The 15,491-nt window shown below is 42.3% G+C and overlaps 1 protein-coding gene across 6 annotated transcripts in view; it reads right to left on the minus strand.

Annotated features, from left to right (window-relative positions):
* Nucleotides 1–7,696, minus strand: part of HHAT (hedgehog acyltransferase) — a 347,101-nt gene extending 339,405 nt beyond the window's left edge. For 3 of the 6 annotated variants that reach the window (XM_077902207.1, XM_077902213.1, XM_077902210.1), the window contains exon 1: nt 7,538–7,695. The gene's annotated coding sequence lies outside the window, so the exon portion shown is untranslated. Of the gene's footprint in view, nt 1–7,537 lie in introns of all 6 variants that reach the window. The other 3 variants (XM_077902212.1, XM_077902208.1, XM_077902209.1) reach the window with 2 other exon arrangements.
* Nucleotides 7,697–15,491: the final 7,795 nt, after the last annotated feature.

Consider the following 15,491-nt stretch of genomic DNA (forward strand, 5'->3'; position numbering starts at 1 on the left):
ATCCAGATTCAAGAGGGAGGAGAAGACTGAGTCCATCTTGTTACCAGCACAGCAATGGCACCTTCAAAGGGGGCAGGGATACGACCTACCACTCCTGGATGTTAGTGACTAATACATAAATTCTAGAGAGTTAGTGGGAAAACCACAGTTCACAAGGCAGCTTTAGTACATGAAATGTCACAAAGGTTGATATGTGTATATAAAATGAAAAAAAATTATGTTCCCCAGATCAGAATCTCAAAACCAATAGGGACCTTACTGTCATCTGATTTAATCTCTAGCCAATTTGGGAATTCCTTTTACAATAACCTACCTGACCATTTCCAGGAACATCAAGAGGCAGGGAAACAACTTCTAACCAGTTCTGGTTATTATCCTGTTGTTTCCTCAAACGGAATCAAAAAGTGGTCTCTCTGTTTTTAAAAAAACTTTCTGCCATTAGTCCGACTGAATCTTCTGGAACTAAAGGCCTGGAGGCAGGATAATGTGATGATTTAGAGAAGGCTGTGGAGTCAGAATGCCTCAAGTTCAAATCTCAGCTTTGCTACATTCTAGCTTATGCCCTAAGACAAGTTGCATAACCTCTCTATGCCTCGATTTCCTTACGTATCAACAGGGATCACAGCAACCCAGGATTAGATGAACTTACTTGGGCATAGTAAGTTCTAAAATACTATTCCTTTTGTTTTTAACGCTATCGCCATTATACTAAAAAGGCTTAATTATTCTCTCCAATAATACTCCTTCAAATATTTAAAGATAATTAATGCCACACACTCCATCCTGAGCCCTCTTCCAGGACAAACACATCCATGATTGCTTCAACCATCTCTTCAGTGACTTGGTTCCTATCCCTTTACCCTTCAGTCACTTGTCTCTTTATAGTATAGGTACCTAGACCTGAACCTAAGGTCTGAACCTTAGGTTCGACCTCAGGTTCAACCTGAATCTTGGCAGAGAATAGGCCAAGACCATCACTTCTATTTTCTAGAAACTGTACTTTTTTTTTAAATTTTTATTTATTTATGATAGTCACACAGAGAGAGAGAGAGAGGCAGAGACACAGGCAGAGGGAGAAGCAGGCTCCATGTACCGGGAGCCCGACGTGGGATTCGATCCCGGGTCTCCAGGATCGCGCCCTGGGCCAAAGGCAGGCGCCAAACCGCTGCGCCACCCAGGGATCCCCCAGAAACTGTACTTTAAATAATGAAATCTTAGGTGCACTTCTTCGTTCAACAAGTATCAGTGAGCTCCTGAGAGCCAGGGTACTGTGTTACTTGTGAAGACAAAATATAAAATCGCATCGGGGAAAGCCCCCAAATAGGGCTCTCCCAGAAATGTCCAAGTGCTGGTCCCTAGAACCTATAAATACAGTACCTTACAGAGCACAGGGATTTTGCAGCTGTCATTAAGTTAAAGATGGGATGTTACCCCTGATTATCCACGTAGGTCCAACATAGTCATGAGGGTCCTTCTGGGAGGAAGGACTCTTCTCTGTCAGACACAGAGAAAATGGGATAATGGAAGCAGAGGTGAGCATGATATGCTCGGAAGATGAAGGAAGGGACCACAAGCAAAGGAATGGAGGCAGCAACAAAAGGCAACAACAAAAAAGTCTGCCCTAGAGCCCCCAGAAGGAATGCAGCCCTGCCTGTGCATTTTGGACTCCTGACCCCCAGAATCGCAAGATAATAAACTTGTGCTCTTTTAAACCATTAAGTTTGTAGTAATTTGTTACAGGAACAATAGGAAACTAACATACCACACCTGCCTGTGGGAGGAAGGTAACTAAAAGGATTTACATTTAAAAAAAAAATCAGAATATTTTTAATCCAATGCATAAGCAAATTGCAAGAAAATTAAATCTAAAACAAAATTTTGTATTCAGTTCTCACCTTGTCTTTTTTTGGCTTCCACCTCACACTGGTAACAGTCTTAATATCAAACAAAGCTCTAAGTCTTTTTATATGAACTGCCATTAAGCCAGACCTCTGCTTTAACAAGGCTGCCAGAAAGGAGTCACTTTTTAAGTCCCTCATTCACAAAAGCTACTGATTTGCTATTATACCATCTCCCACGAAAATTTAAGCCTTTTTCATCACCAGAAATCATGCCAACTCTATCTTATATTCCCCAGATGAGGGGCAACTGAATGAACCAAATATTTTATAATACACTATTTTAAGTAAACTTTGTATTAAAATATATTTCAATGTTTTAATTAAAACTTTCAAAAAGCAGATTCACTCCAGTCATTGCCACTCCGATTAAAAATTAAATGCCTCAAAAGTCCCATGTGTCCTTTCCTGTAACTGTACTCAAGGAGATCTCTAGCCTGTTTTTTTGTTTTGTTTTGTTTAAGATTTATTTATTCTTGAGAGACACAGAGAGAGAGAGACAGAGGGAGAAGCAGGCTCCCTGCGGGGAGCCCAGTGCAGGTCTCCATCCCAGCTCTCCAGGGTCACGCCCTGAGCCAAAGGTTGAGGCTCAACCACTGAGCCACCCAGATGTCCCTCTAGCCTGATTTTTATCATCTTATTCAGTCGTTCCTGTTTTCAAATTCCATATAAGTGGAATCACATTGCACTTACTCTGCTGTATGTACCTTCTTTTTGTTCAGCTATAGAGGCTCACCCATGTTGTAAATGAGACAATAATCTGTTCATTCTCATTACTAAAGAGTATTCCACTGGGGGGATCCCTGGGTGGCTCAGTGGTTTAGCGCCTGCCTTCAGCCCAGGGAATGATCCTGAAGTCCCAGGATCCAGTCCCACGTCAGGCTCCCTGCATGGGGCCTGCTTCTCCCTCTGCCTGTGTCTCTGCCCCTCTCTCTCTCTCTCTCTGTCTCTCATGAATAAATCTTTTTTTTTTTAAAGAGTACTCTGCTGTATAAACTATGCAGTTATCCATTCTACTACTGATGAACAGAGGAGTTGTTCTCAACTTGAATAAATGAGAATAAGGCCACTTTGAATAAGTGTTCCGTATATTCTTTTACACATCCTTCACTGTACAGGTGCCTCTACTGCTGTGTTGATCCAGGAATGGAGTAGCTGGGTCATAGGAGATATATATGTCCAGCTTTAGTAAATGATACACCAAACAACTCCCAGAGCAGCTGCACTAAATTTTATTTTATTTTTTAAAAGATTTTACTTATTTTATTCATGAGAGACACAGAGAGAGAGAGAGGCAGAGACACAGGCAGAGGGAGAAGCAGGCTCCATGCAGGAGCCCGACATGGGACTCAATCCCGGGTCTCCAGGATCATGCCCTTGGCCAGAGGCAGCGCTAAACCGCTGAGCCACCCAGGCTGCCCATGCACTAAATTTTATACCCATCAGCAATGTATGAGAGTTGCAGCTTGTCCATAACCCAACCAGGACAGGTATCCCCCCCACTTTTTGAAAGTTCAGGTTATAACACTTCACTTTGATGAAAGACCTATACGTTAGTACCTGTTTCTGTTAACTGAAAGAAATCTGGAGATTTTAACTTTTACAAAAAAAAAAAAAAAAAAAAAGGCAAGAATTAAAATGGCACTCAGTGTTTTGCAGCCAGCCCTTAGAGAGGCAGCACACACACCCTGAGCAGCAAGAGTGGCCCACGCTCCTTCCTGGGGAACTACACTGAATATCTCAGCATCATGGTCACTGGAGCTCTGAACTGTGTGAGCACCTGTACCAAATCTTCACTTACGTGGTGCATCTCCAAGTGGGATGTATCCTAAGGTGTCAGAAAAGCTTAAGAGGGATTACTTTTTGGGCCTGGGAATGCCCAAAAAATTTTCCATGTAAATCAATGGTAATTGCTTCTTTGCTTCACACCATTTCAGCTTATGAAAGATTTCACAGGAACGCTCTGCTTTTGGATAGTGGGGGAAGCCTGTATATACTTAGCACTGACAGTCTGATTTAGCCACTCTGGTGAGTATATAGCGATAGCCCATTCTAATTTTTCATTTGCATTTTCCAGTTACTAACAAGGTTAATCATCTTTTCGTGTGTTTAAGAATTTGGATATCCTCTTTTAGGAAGTGGCTTGCCCATTTTTCTATTGGGCTGTCCTTTTTTTTTTTTTTTCTTAATGATTTGTAGAATTTGTTTCTACATTCTGGGTAGGAGTTCTGTATTGGGTATATGTATTACAAATTATCTCTACCCATGCTGTAGCTTGCCTTCCCACTCTCCTTATGGAGTCTTTAAATGGACAGAAGTTCTTAGCAATCTTTTTCCTTTATAATTAGTTGGTTTTTGTGTCCTATTCAATAAACCTTTGTCTGTCCGTAGATAATAAAGATATTTTACTTTGCTTTCTTCTAGATGCTTTATTATTTCAGCTTTCATATTTGGGTGTGTGACATATCTTGATTAATATTTGTATATGGGACAAAGTAGATGATCAAGATTCATTTTGTCTACATGGAGTTCCAAATGACCCAGCATCATTTACTGAAAAAGTCATAGTTTCTCCACTGCAGTGCGATGTCACTTTTATCACAAATCACACAAATGTGTGAGCCTGATTATGAATTCTCTACTCAGTTCCATGGTCTGTCTAGCATTGTGCCAATACCATATTAGCATATTATGTATTGATCTAGTCGTCTAAATTTGCTTTTTCTTACATTATCTAGAATTTCCAAACAAATTTTCAAACAGGCTTACCAACTTCATTTTTTGAGAAGAAATCTGCTGGAACTGTGATTGGGATTGCACTAAATCTATAGACTTATTTGCAGGGCAAAGACATACCCTCCATTGTTTAAATCTTTAAAGTCTCTCAATAATGTTTTAACTTGCAAAAAGTTTTTATCATGAGCAGTGTTGAATTGTCAAGTAACTTTTCTCCTTTATGTGTATGTGGTTAAATCACATTTGATTTTCTAATGTTAGCCAAAGTTTCCATTCGTAGAATAAGTCCAAATTGGTCATGGTTTAGTATCCTTTTTATAGACTGTTAGATTTGATTTACCAATATATCATTGTTAAGATTTTTGCGAGACTGTGGCCTGTAATTTCTTTGTAATACCCTCATCAAGCTTTAGTAACAAGGTTATGCTGGCCTCATAAAAGCATCCAGGGAGTGTTCCTTCATTTTTTTTTTTTAAATGTTTGGACTATTTTCCTTATGAAGCCATGTGGGCTTAGAAATTTTGCTTTGGAAAGGATTTTAACTACAAATTAAATTTCTTTAATAGATACAGGACTACTCTGCTTTACTAGTTCCTGTGTTTTAGTTAAGGGATTTTTTTTTTTAGTGTCCGTTTTATCTGAATTTTCAAGCATATTACCAAAATTATTCATGATAACATCTTAAAATCTTTCAAATGTCTATGGGATGTATAGTGATAACACCTTTTTCTTTTCTGGCACTGGTAATATCACACACCAGTAAGGTTCATACCCACTCTCAAAAACAAAAACACCACCACCAAAAACCTCTTCTGTACTGTGTGACACACATCCACTATCCCAAGAATATTCTCCAGAATTATCCATAGAAGCAGAACAAGGAGAGTATATAAACAATCCAGCAATTCCCTCTCAACAGCTTTTATCACTAGAAATAAGTGAACCTGAGTAAAAGGAGACACTAACTGAAAGAGAAGGAAATGGGTAACACACTAGAGTGGCCAGCGAGCACTCAGAAGAAAACCAACCACTAAGAGGGTTTGCAACCTAGGATACCCACTCCTCCACCCCCAAGGCTTCTGTAGGTAAATTCAGGGGGCCATGAACTTATAAATTCTCTCATATACCTTTATTTTCATGAACATCTAAAACAAATGCAGAATTTCATCTATTATGAATGTGGACCACAAACCATACTAGTAGGAGTTCTGGCAACTTTGTCACCAATAAAAATCAGATACTTTCATTACACAATACAGCTGCTGCAAATATTGGGAAATACTATAAACATGGGCATCTCTCGACCTTGAAATTATGAGAGTTATTTGGTACTGCACTGAATTTCGTCACTTAATGCATTACTAAAGAAAATACCTGTTACAAATTTGGGGATTCCTTACACTATTCTGACAATTGTGTTTCACTATAATTTATAACTATTAATTTTTGTAATACCTTCTAAAAATTGGCTTTCCCCTGACTCCAAAGAGGTCCATGGCACACACACACATACACACACACACACACAACCAAAAAAACTAAAAAGTAAAAAAAAAAAAAAAAAAAAAAAAAAACCCTACAAGGAATCAAAGATTTCACCCAAGGGAAGGAATTCCGATGTAGAAAGGAGCACCTCTCCTTGGCCAGGCCCTGAGCTGCAAGCCGGAAACAAGGACATGAGTAAGGCCTAGGCTGGCTCTTTCCTGAGGTTACCTGCAGAGTTCAAACCAACATCAAACATCCCACAATGATGACCGCTCTCTCCAGAGACTCAGCCTTAACCCTAAGTTAGTCTACCTAACCTGCTCCCCAAGGAGGGAGCAAAATAAATGGTAGATACAGCCCAGGCTTTGATCCAGAAAAGGGAAGTGTAAAACTCAGCCTTGAAATTTACTATTTGTGTCTTTGGCATCTGCTCTTTCTTTCTTCCCCCGTGAAAAGGAATAACACCACCTACCCTCCCCAGTGATTGGAAAGTCTAGAAACAATGGGTTCAAAGCAACAGGGTCAAGCACATGATCCTTGTTAATATTAGTTGAATCTTTCAGGTCAGAACTGACCTTATTCTAATCACACTTAGGGACTGTCACAGAGAAAAAAAGGGAGAATTATAGGAGAGAGGGAGCAAGAACGGAATGGGGGGAGGCGGGGGCTGTACTTATTTTTCAAATTCCAAGGTAAAAACCACCACCTCCTCGGTGAAGCCTTCCCTCTGCTCTCCTGTCCCCAAAGCACTTAACGGCACCTAAGTGCCTAGCTCTGAAAATACATGAATGAGTGAGGACTACAACACAGAAAGGGGCAGAAACAGCGAGTCTCATGCCCATGAAATGCAAACCACCAAGGACGCCGACCTCTAGGAGGGCTGCTCTGACCCAAGAGCCACCCACCAAGGAAGCAGCACGTTTCTAACACCAAGGCCACCCCCCACCCCCCTCACCCCCACCCCGTACCCGGCCCGCCCACTTGGGGGGGGGACTTCCAGGGATGGGGGGAGGGGGGCTTTCCATGGAAAGACCGGGGCCACGCGGAGGCTGGACTTAGAAGGGGGAAACTGAGTCTGAAGGCTAGAAAGCAAACTCAGTCTCTGACTTTGGGGGTCACTGGGCCGCAGCGCTGGGGCCGGCGCACTTCGACCCGCGGACGCTGGGGACCAAGGCCGGGGAGGGGTCGCGGGCGGGAGGCCTTCCCCGGCGCCGGGAGCCTGGGAGCCTGGGAGCCTGGGAGCCGGGAGCCCGGAGCCCGCAGCCCGGAGCCCGCCCGGCGCGCACAGCCCCGCCGCCTTTGTCTCGGCCCCGCCCCCGGGCGCGCGCAGGAGCCGGGCCGGGAGCCGGGCCGGGAGCGGGAGCGGGGAGCGCCGGCGCCGGGGGGGCGTCCTGCCCGCGGCGGCCCCGGCTACCAACCTCCGGGCGGTCCCGGGACGGGCCACGAGTCCCCAACAACCCGCTCAGCGCTTCCGAGTCCAGGCGGCGGCGGCGACCCGCTTCCCGGGAGGGGCCGCCCTGTTCCCGGGAGCGGCGGTTGCAGGACCGGCCCCCGCGCGCGTGCTCGGAGCGCGGCCCCGCCGCCGCGTCCGCGCGCCCCGGGCTCCAGGCGGCCCCGCTCGGCCACGCGCAGCGCTCGGGGAGCCGGGGGCGTGGGGAGGGGAGGGGAGGGGAGGGGAGAGGAGGGGAGAGGAGGGGCCCCGGCGGGTGCGTGGGGGGAGGGGGAGGGGAGGGCCCCCGGCGGGTGCGTGGGGGGAGGGGAGGGCCCTCGGCGGGTGCGTGGGGGGAGGGGAGGGCCCCCGGCGGGTGCGTGGGGGGAGGGGGAGGGGAGGGCCCCGCGGGGGGGGAGGGGGAGGGCCCCCGCGGGGGGGGGGAGGGGGAGGGCCCCCGCCGGGGCCTCCCTCGCTCGCTGGGCCGCGGGCTCTCCGTCCGTGGCTGGGTGCAGGCCCGGGGCGCCCTCGGGTGCGGAGCGGAGGCCACTGAAGCTCCAGGTGAGCTCGGACCGCAGCCCCGCGGTGCCCGCCGCGCGGCAGGTGAGAGGAGGCGGCTCGAGCCGGTGGCCTGCGAGCTTGGCCCCTGGGAGCCTCCCGCCCTCCTGGGTCAAGCGGAAATCAGCCTCCCTGCTTTCCTGGAGGATGAGCGTGAAGACCGAGTGGGACGAACGTCATCACCTGTAAAGCAATTTACGGAAATTGTCATCACCGCAGGGTGTATACCGGTGCTTCAGAACGGGTAGTAAAAAGTGAAAGTGGCTTCTGCTGCGCGCTGCTGGTCGGAGGGCGCCCAGGTTGCCAGAGTTGCGCAGACCTGCCTCTTGTTAAAACCACAGGCATCTGGATCCCTCTTCAAAGGCCCCAGACTCCCCAGGGGAAGAGTGTCCCAGGTGGTTCTATGATCAAGTAAATGTGGGTAACTGCCTTAGGCAGCAGGAAAACACAGAGGCTCCCACCTGGCCATCACTGAAATTGCCCAGGAGATTATCTTTCCGATTGCAAGAGTCTCTGAGAAACCAGAGTATAAACTCTCTGAGAACAGGATCTTCTCTTTCACCACCCACATTCCCACCGCCTGGTACGGGATGGTGCTAGATAAGCAGGTGGTAAGAAACTAGCTCCAAGCAGAAGTCCCCGATGTGTCCAATAAAAATACAACATGCCCAATTAAAATTGAATTTCAGATGAATGACCAACACTGTTGTACTATCAGTATGGCCCATACAATATTTAGGATATACTTCTACTTTAAAAGGTATTCATTGAAAAAAAAATAAAAATAAAATAAAAGGTATTCATTGTTTCTCTGAAATTCAAATTAATTGAGCATCCTGTATTTCATCTGGGAAACCTCACCCTTGCAGAGGGAGTAATAGAAGAATAGCTCAGGTAGTGGCAGACTCAGGAACAGGAATGAAAACCGGTCCTACCTTATTTCTAAATGACACTAGTGGACAATAATGTAGGTTCACTGTCATTTACACTTAACCCTTTTCTACACAAACAACATAGTCACCTGAAGACACAAAAGGCAGATAAAATGATAGGCAAATTAGGGGGATCCCTGGGTGGCTCAGCGGTTTAGCGCCTGCCTTTGGCCCAGGGCGCGATCCTGGAGTCCCGGGATCGAGTCCCACATCGGGCTCCTGGCATGGAGCCTGCTTCTCCCTCTGCCTCTCTCTCTCTCTCCATGTCTATCATAAATAAATAATAAATCTTTTTAAAAAATGATAGACAAATTAGGAACATCAATTTAAAAAATGGAAAAAGAAATAAACTAGGAAAAGTATGCAGGCAGTGTGATACAAAGCGTCATTATTTTATATGGATTATATAAGAGAACATTAGAAACCAACTGCAGCTGAGCGAGACAGTGAATAAAGAATCCAATAAAAAACAACTGGGAGCGGCGCCTGGATGGCTCAGTCCCTTAAGCGTCTACCTTAGGCTCAGGTCATGATGTCCCAGTCCTGGGACTGAGTGCCCCCATTGAGCTCCCTCCTCCGGGGGAACCTGCTTCTCCCTCTGCCTCTCTCTGTCTCTCATGAATAAATAAATAAAATCTTAAAAAAAAAAAAACAGGATACACAATTAAGAAATTAATATATTTCAGAAAGCTTAAAGAAGTGCAAAGTAATATAAGAAAACATGATTTTCATATACAAAATTGGCAAAAATTAATAAGTGACATTAAAGGGGTGCCTGAGTGGCGGTCAGTCAGGCATCTGACTTTTTTTTTTTTCCCCTCAGGCATCTGACTCTTTTTTTTTTTTTTTTTTTTTTTTTTTAGGCATCTGACTCTTGATCATGATCTCAGGGTAGTGGTATCAGCCTGGCGTTGGGCTCTGTGCTCAGAGAGGAGTCTGCTTGATATACTTCCTCCTCCCTTCCCCTCCCCTTCTGCTCCTCCCCCTGCTTACCCAGGTGCTCTCTCTCTAAAATAAAATATTTTGTTTTAAGTGAACTTTGTTTTAAAAAATTAAATAAATGACATTAAAGACTGGCAAGGGTGCCGTGTGATAGCACTCACACACAAATTTGTAGGTAGGTAAGCAATTTAGCAATATCAAAACCCTTCAAATGTATCCAAACTCCTCAAACCTTTTGAACTATGTTTATGACAATAAATCCAAAGGAAATTCATGTAGAAAATACTCTTTATGAACAAAGATTTTAGTTTTTAATTTATATCATTTTAACTTCTTTAACAACAGGGAAAACATACTCTAATGTACCAATATATACTATAATAAAGGGGAAAATATCCTGCAAACTTCTGAATTTTCCAAAAAAAAAAAGTAGAAATTAAACAAAAATGTATATGCTCTTCAATCTATTAGATACACAGCCTTTTAAAATAATGGTTACTATTCATATGTAATATGACCAAACCATATCTTTTTTAAACCTGTGTGTGGGGAAATGACTGGAAATGACTGGAAAGGAAATAAAGCTAAATTTGGGTGGTGGGACTTGCTTTATTTTTAATTTTTCCACAGTTTTATTAAACACAAATTAATTTCATAATAAAAAATGTGTTAGCCCCAAAACACACACACAAAAAAAAAACTTTTCTTACCTTAAAATTAGTTTTATGGACTCTAGAATCTCACTTTTGCAAAATCACATACTGAATGCTGAGACTTTCTAGATATTAAAATCTCCTTAAAACATCTTCCCTAAATATAAACACCTTAACAAACTCTGCATGTTACCTATTAAACTAGGGACTATCCTTAGCAAATCCTTAGTCCTATGCTGAATTTATCAACTTAGTCAATCACGTAAGTATAGGCTACTTAAAGTGCCCTAAATATTTCTTAAAATTCAACAAATCGCTGGAGGGTATTATGCTGAGTGAAGTAAGCCAGTCGGAGAAGGACAAACATTATATGTTCTCATTCATTTGGGGAATATAAATAATAGTGAAAGGGAATATAAGGGAAGGGGGAAGAAATGTGTGGGAAATATCAGAAAGGGAGACATAACATAAAGACTGCTAACTCTGGGAAACGAACTAGGGGTGGTGAAAGGGGAGGAGGGCGGGGGGTGGGAGTGAATGGGTGACGGGCACTGGGGGTTATTCTGTATGTTAGTAAATTGAACACCAATAAAAAATAAATTTAAAAAAAAAAAAGTTGTTGCAATCCAAATAGCACCAAATAAACTTTTGTGCACTAAAAAAAAAAAAAAAATTCAACAATTCAGATGAGGCCTTAGATTTTTCTCCCATCGCATTACATTCTGAAAGAGGACAAGCTTAATAGCATAGATCTTTCTCTCTTTTTTTGTAGTAAATACACAAAATATAACATTTGCCATCTTAACCACTTTTTTAAAGATTTATTCTATTTGAGAGAGAGTGTGCACGCGCATGGGGCAGAGGGTGTGGCAGAGAGTGAAGGAGAAGCTCAAGCAGACTGCCCCCCCCACCCCAGCAGACTCCCCGCCGAGATCGAGCCTGATCTCACAACCCTGAGACTGCAACCTGAGCGGAAACCAAGAATCTTAACCTACCAAGCCACCCAGGCACCCCCCCACCCCAATCTTAACTATTTTTAAAGGTACAGTTCAGTAGCATTAAGTTCATTCACAGTGTCCTGCAACTCCAGACTCTTCATCTTACAATGCTGAAACTCTGCACCCATTAAATAATAACTCTACTCAGCCCCTGGCAACTACCAGTCTACTTTCTCCATGAATTTGATTTCTCTAGGTACCTCATACACATGGAATCATACAACGTTCGTCCTTTCGTGAATGGCTTACTCCACTTTGCCCTCAAGGTTTAGCCTTTCATAGCCTATGTCAGAATTTCCTCCCTTTTTAGGTTGAATAATGCTCCACTGTATGGATATACCACATTTTTTATCCATTCATCATCTGTCGGTGGACACTCGGGCTCTCTCTACCTTATGAATAATGCTTCTATGAACATGAGTATACAAATATCTCTTTTGGGGGACTCTACTTCCAATTCTTTTGGATAAATACCCAGAAGCAGAATTGCTGGATCATATAGTGATTCTATTTTTAATCTTTTGATGAATCATCATACTGTTTTCCATAGCAGGGGCACACTTTTACGTTCCCACCACAGTGCACAAAGATTCCAATTTCTCCACATCCTCACCAAAGCTGTTATTTTGGGTTTTGTTTGTTTTTTGATAGCAGCCATCCTGGTAGGTGTGAGTTAACGTCTCATTGTAGTTTTGATTTGCATTTCTCTAATAATGAGTGATGTTGATGATCTTTTTCTTGTGCTTATTGACCATTTACATATCTTCTTTGGAAAAATGTCTCTCCAAGTCCTTTGCTCATTTTTTAATCAAATTGTTTGTCTTTTTGTTGTTGAGCTATAGTTCTTTATATATTCGGAATATTAACCCCTTATCAGATATATAATTTACAAATATTTTCTCCTTTTCTGTGGGTTGCCCCTTCACTCTGTTGATTATGTCCTTTGATGCAAAGAAGTTTTTAATTTTGATGAAGTCCAATTCGTGTATTTTTTCCCTTCGTTTGTCCGTGCTTTCGGTGTCATAGCTAAGAAATCTTTGCCAAATCTAGTGTCATGAAGCTTTTCTCCTATGTTTTCTCCTAAGAGTTTTATGGTTTTTGTCCTTCCGTTTAGGTGTTAGATCCATTTTAAGTTAATCTTTGTATATGGCATAAGTAAGGGTCCAACTTTATTCCTTTACATATGAATACCCAGTTTTCTCAACACCATTTGTTGAAAAGCCTAGACACCTTTTAAAGACCAGAGTTTAGAGTGGGGAGTGTTGTCTGGGTCCAAACACCAGGGGAAAAATTGAGGTTATTCAGAAGAAATGAGAAAAGAGGGGAAGATTTTTTTCCCTCTCTTCAGTGCTTTACACAAAGGCAGAAATGTCTGGCTTTCAATGTCTGTGCCTGTCTTAGAGCAGAAGTATAAGGATGTGCCGGTCTTAGAGCAGAAGTATAGGGATTCTGGGGCTTCCTGACTTGAACCTGGAGCAGCCAGCCCTGGGACTAGAAAGCCAGAGCTGCCTTCCTTTGGAAGGTTTCTGTGAAGCCAGGGAGAATCCTCCCTGGAGTTGAGAGGCAAAACAAGGCTAAAGAAAATTGACCAAAATTACTGATAATTGAGGTGTTAAAAAGGAAACTAACTTGTGCCTTCATGTTATATTTCTTGAAGAACAAATATATCAAAGTTAGTATATAAATGTGGGTAAGTAATGTCAGTCACTCTTTATGCCATTATTTTAATCCCAAATTATTAATCGGGTACCTGCACTGGGCATGTTTTCTCTCTGGTCCTGGAGGCCTGAATGTCTCAGCAGGGCTTCCTGTCCAGACACGCGACACACAGCCCTGAGCACCTGGTAGCCACTCTCCCCACTGCAGGACTCCTGCTTAGAGAGGATTAAGCAGGCCACATCTTCTTTGTAAATTCAATGATGATTTAGCCATAGAAATAATATCCATTGAACAGAGGCACCAATAATTGTCAAGACTTAATTGATAAAGGCTTAAAGACAAAGGACAGAATTTCTAATTATGAAGTTTCAGGCACAGGCAATAATATGGAGCTATTCAGAAGCATTGAGGGCCTTCCCAACCCTCACCACTGGGCACAGACTCTCATCTGTTCCACCTAGGAAGATGTTGGCACTGGTTGAGAGTGATCCTCAGTAGTCAACACTGAACTAGCATTTATTTGTGCAACATCTACTTTACACACAGCACAAAACTAAATAATAGGGGAGTTTTTATTTTTTTCAATGAGAAAAAAAAAAAACTTGTCTTGCAGGAAGTTGCAGCCTGGCTGGGCATTCACCAAGTACATACAAAACAACTAGCAAATAATATGCACATTTGAAAGAAAATTGTTCAAACTACCCATGTATGTTTAAGAATGCAGTCATATCAGTAACCTAAATCATGCAGAACACAATTCAATGTCATCTGTTCCAAGAAGGCTTCCCTGACCACCCTGGCAAAATTAACCCCTGCCCAGATACTTTCCATTCCATTGCATTATTCTTTTATATTTTCCTATAACACTACCATTCCATGAACTTTTGTTTTTTAAATAGATTTGTTGTCTAAGTCAGGATTACTCAGACTACTTGGAAGACATAATATACTAGTAGATTGTAAAATAAAGCTAATGGGTCACATCAGACTTAATTTTTTTAAACGAAACGTAACAGAGTGGAGAATAGAGGATAGAATATGATACAATAGAATAAAAAATAGGAGAGAACACCAGGGATTTTTACTAAGATTTGTGAATTTTGTCACAAATACTGTATCCAATTGCTCTGAACAGAATTAAGAGAGATAGTGGAAGACTATGACAAATACCAGCTGAGTAATATGATAAAATTCTATCTTCTAACAAACTCTCATTTGATTTTCTAATATATGATGTGAAGTTGCCTATCACCATTATAGGATAATTAACAGAGTTTATATTTTATAGTAACACCAATCAGAACTCATTGTAAGGCATTTTTTTCTGAAAAGACATTATCAAGTAAGATATGTTTCAGGTTTGCGTCAAATGTATATTTCATGAAATTAGTATGAATTGTCCTTTCATGGGATTTCTTCTTATTTTTAGAGAAGGGTAATGAAATGGGAATTAGAGGGATGCCCAAGTTCAACTCCAAATATGTAGAACTCGGGAATGCCTGGGTGGCTCAGTGGTTGAGTGTCTGCCTTCAGTTCAGGGCATGATCCTGGAGTCTTGGGATCGAGTCTTACATCAGGCTTCTTGCATGGAGCCTGCTTTTCTCTCTGCCTGTGTCTCTGTCTCTCTCTGTCTCTCATGAATAAATAAATAAAATCTTTTAAAAAAAAAACAAAACAAATATATAGAACTGTAAATAGTGACAATGTTGAGAAAATAGTAAGCTTCAACTTCATTGGAGGAGCATGCTAGAAAGAAAGAAGGGATGCAAGACTTTATAAGGCAGAACATTTAAAATGTTTTTTCAGGGGCACCTGAGTGGCTCAGTTAAGGGTCTGACTCTTGATCCCATCTCAAGTCTTAATCTCAGAGTCATGAGTTCAAGCCCCACATTGGGCTCCATGCTGGGTGTAGCACCTACGTAAAAAAACAAAATGTTAAAAAAAAAAATGTTCTTTTATTGTGTAAAATCCAACAAACCTTATTATATTATTTTGTAATGAAACCTTCAAAATTAGCAGGACACTGAGAAACATAGCCTGCTGGGCTTGTCAAAAGACCCTCAAACATTTTTGGACAAAAAAAAAAAAAAAACACTGCTATAGTAGTTCTATAGACTGCTAATGAGATTTTATTGCATATGGTTCAGCAAAAGAGAAAGTGACTCATACAGATGTTGAAAAATTAGTCCTCTAATATGAAT

This window comes from Canis aureus, chromosome 6 (assembly GCF_053574225.1).
Source record: "Canis aureus isolate CA01 chromosome 6, VMU_Caureus_v.1.0, whole genome shotgun sequence".
NCBI classification, from domain to species: domain Eukaryota; kingdom Metazoa; phylum Chordata; class Mammalia; order Carnivora; family Canidae; genus Canis; species Canis aureus.